This window comes from Nematolebias whitei, chromosome 9 (assembly GCF_014905685.2).
Source record: "Nematolebias whitei isolate Nwh7 chromosome 9, NemWhi1, whole genome shotgun sequence".
NCBI lineage: Eukaryota > Metazoa > Chordata > Actinopteri > Cyprinodontiformes > Rivulidae > Nematolebias > Nematolebias whitei.
The window spans coordinates 39,741,135-39,744,440 of record NC_056506.1 but is presented as its reverse complement, the minus strand read 5'-3'; the positions used below and the strand labels follow the sequence as shown (position 1 = coordinate 39,744,440).

Sequence of the window (3,306 nt, the reverse complement as noted above, 5' to 3'; positions counted from 1 at the left end):
TCATCCATCCATCTCTTATCATCCATCTGTCTCGTCATCATCGATCTATTCATCCAAACATTCATCCAACCATCCATCCATCCAAAATACCAAACCCACCAACCAATCAACCATCCATCCATCCCTCCACCATCCGTCCATTCATTTGTCCATCAATCCATCCATCCGAAATACCAAAACCACCAACCAGCCAACCAACCAACCAACCAACCAACCAACCAACCAACCAACCAACCAACCAACCAACCATCCATCTGTCCATCCATCCATCCACCCATCCATCCATCCATCCATCCATCCATCCATCCATCCATCCATCCATCCATCCATCCGTTCATCAGTCCATCCATCCATCCATCTGTTCATCCATCTATTAGTCCATCCATCCATCCTAGAGTGAATATGGGGTCACTGCAGCCAATAATAATAATATAGAGCCAAGATTCTGTACAAAGATTGGACTTTATTTTGTTGGTTTATGGTAAAAATGATGGCACATGCATTATTTTTTTACTTTACTGTTGAATAATCAAAGGCTGATGACGCGGTCTGTTGCTGGTCTAACAAACAGGAAGTTGTATTGGATTGTTCTTTATATATATAAAAAAACATAAAAACAACTTACATACACAAGTATAACAGACAGATGGTTAGACGGATCGAAGGAAAGATGGATGGATGATATGGTGATATGAGTAGGTATTTAAAATGTTAATTGTGCTACAGATCACACTTCAATATAATTATCCATCTAGAAAAAAGCATAAAACGAGTCAGCAATTGTATAGAACTACAATGAAGTTCAGCTGTAAATTGTCATCAGCTATAGCGCGCACAAAAACAACATCTTACTGTAAATATAACTTATAGAAACTGTATGAAGTAGGTCCTCATGCATTGTTGGCTTGAGGCTGCATCTATAAAACTGATGTAGTTAGCAAACACTGAAGCTTTCACAAATTGTTAATGCAACTTTCTCACTCAAACATCACTTGTTCAGGCTAAACAGCAGACATATTATGAATAAAATTCAATATTACCCACTCCTATTTCAATTTTATTCAAAATAAAACCAAATAGTTTATTTTATTTTTTTTGGCTTACAGTGAAAAATCTGTAACACTGGGAGTTAACACCAAAACCTCAGTCCCACTAAAACAGAAAACCTACCAGCACAGATGATTTTAAAAACTTATTTTCAACGGAAGATGCAACACATTCATACCCTTTATGTCAAGGCAAACCTTTGTATCCACAGCTGTAATATAATCCATATCTATTTAGATAGAGTTTGAAAAATAATTAATGGTTAGATAATTTTAAGGTAAAATACTCTATTTTACTTTATACCACAGACACGGGTATTAATATTATTTTCCAGTGTGCCCATGGCAATGAACATGATGCAGCTAAAAAATGACTATTTAGCTCTATATCAATCTCTTGTCTATGATAAGAGTGATTTCCTGTCAGAACTGGTGTCATATATTTACATTTTTTTAACCTGTGATTAATGAGCTGTAGAGCTGCAGATAAGAGTGCAATAACGTACAAATGAAGCCTGATTTGAATGCATTTTTATCTTTAATCCACTTACTATCTCAGTGGAATTACAGCGCTTATTATTCTTTAATATGAGAGCAAGTTTCAGTGGAGTGTCATGTTCCAGGCATACAAGCTCATTTCTCTTATTCTGACCCAGATGAAATGTGACTTCTTTTTGAAAGGTCACAACTGTCTTTCAGGTATCTTCTTGACAGAAACATTTTAGATCATGACACTCACCTTACTGGAACCAGACTTATCAGGGGGTTTCTGAGAGCCTAATAAAGGAAAAGGCTGGCCAGTCTTTCTGATAATGGGGAGTACTTTCTTCTTAAAAAGCACCACTCACGGTGTATTTTTCTACATAGCTACAACGCTCTTAGAACTTCCAAAATAACACATTTCCTACAATTTTTCACTGAATGCTATATTCTCCTGTATTTACAACAAATAAGAATCACAGCAGTGAAATGATATAGTGCAGCATGAACCACCACAAAATAAACAGCTGAAAGTGTTTTCTGTCAGAAACACAAATACTTTAAAATGTTTCAGTCCGATGACTTCCTTCCTCAAAATAAATGCTTTTTCTATACTACTTCAGAAAAACCCAAGCTAAAATGCATGTGTTCTTCACACACTTGTCAAATAAATATGATTTTGAGTCTTTATGTCAGCTTTTATTTCTCTGCACTTGTTAAGCGCCGACCCTGACTTAATCAAAAGAACGTTTTCTTCTTAGAAAAATGTGGGTTTCACAGTGATTTCAAAACAAAAACTAATGTTTCTGCTTAATTAAAACAATCTACGGTGCTCATCAGAAATGCAATCAGTTTACGTGATCATCAGCTACCACTTACGTTTATTATGTGTTGTGGAAATAGCTGTATAAAAACTGAAGAGGCGATGTTGGCTCTGAGCACTCGATGAGTTATTAATGGCAGCTGCAAATAACTGGGATCTAAAAATGACTCATGAAGCTATTGTTTGCAGTCAAGGTGCTTTCAGGTCTATGTGCAGATTCTCTGTAGGAAGATGACTTGTGGGTGTTAAACTCTGCAAGTTTAAACATGTTTAAATCAAAGTGTGGATGAAGGAAATAAAACTGCAATTTAAAAGAGGAAATTTGAAGAAATCGACTCTTGCTGTGTCTGATTTCTCAGAGCGTAGGAATGAAATCACAACGTTTTTACAGTTATCTGAGTCTATATTAAGTACCGTTATACTCAATTTATGTTCCAGATAAAAAAAAATCCAGGCTCTTTTAAACTAAAATACCAATGTGCATTTTCTTCGGACAAATCTACTTTTCATTACATTTGGAAGGAATCTTTAAAATAATATGATTACTCATTGTTATAGACATGCAGCAATAGTGACAGATTGGTAAAAAGAGTGCATGTGATCTTATTTCAAATGCTTTAAGACAAACACAAAAAATGAGGTTGAGTAAAGGAATTCTTAGACCACAAAGAGTAGAAATACACACGGCGAGCCAAAAACAATGCATAGACAATCTTTGTCTAACAATACTGTCCTTCAAACACCTGCAAATTTTAATTAATTAATTAAAAAGAGTTTATAGCCTGACAACATTAAATTTACCATCTTGGAAATCTAAACCTTACGAACTAACTAACTAACTAACTAACTAACTAACTAACTAACTAACTAACTAACTAACTAACTAACTAACTAATCATAATTAACTATAACTCACTCACTCACTCACTCACTCACTCACTCACTCACTCACTCACT

At 35.1% G+C, this 3,306-nt stretch overlaps 1 protein-coding gene across 3 annotated transcripts in view; it reads right to left on the bottom strand.

The window, feature by feature from the left end:
* The window catches only part of atp6v1h (ATPase H+ transporting V1 subunit H), a 37,521-nt gene that overhangs the window by 1,120 nt on the left and 33,095 nt on the right, over nucleotides 1-3,306 (bottom strand). The window lies entirely within an intron of this gene.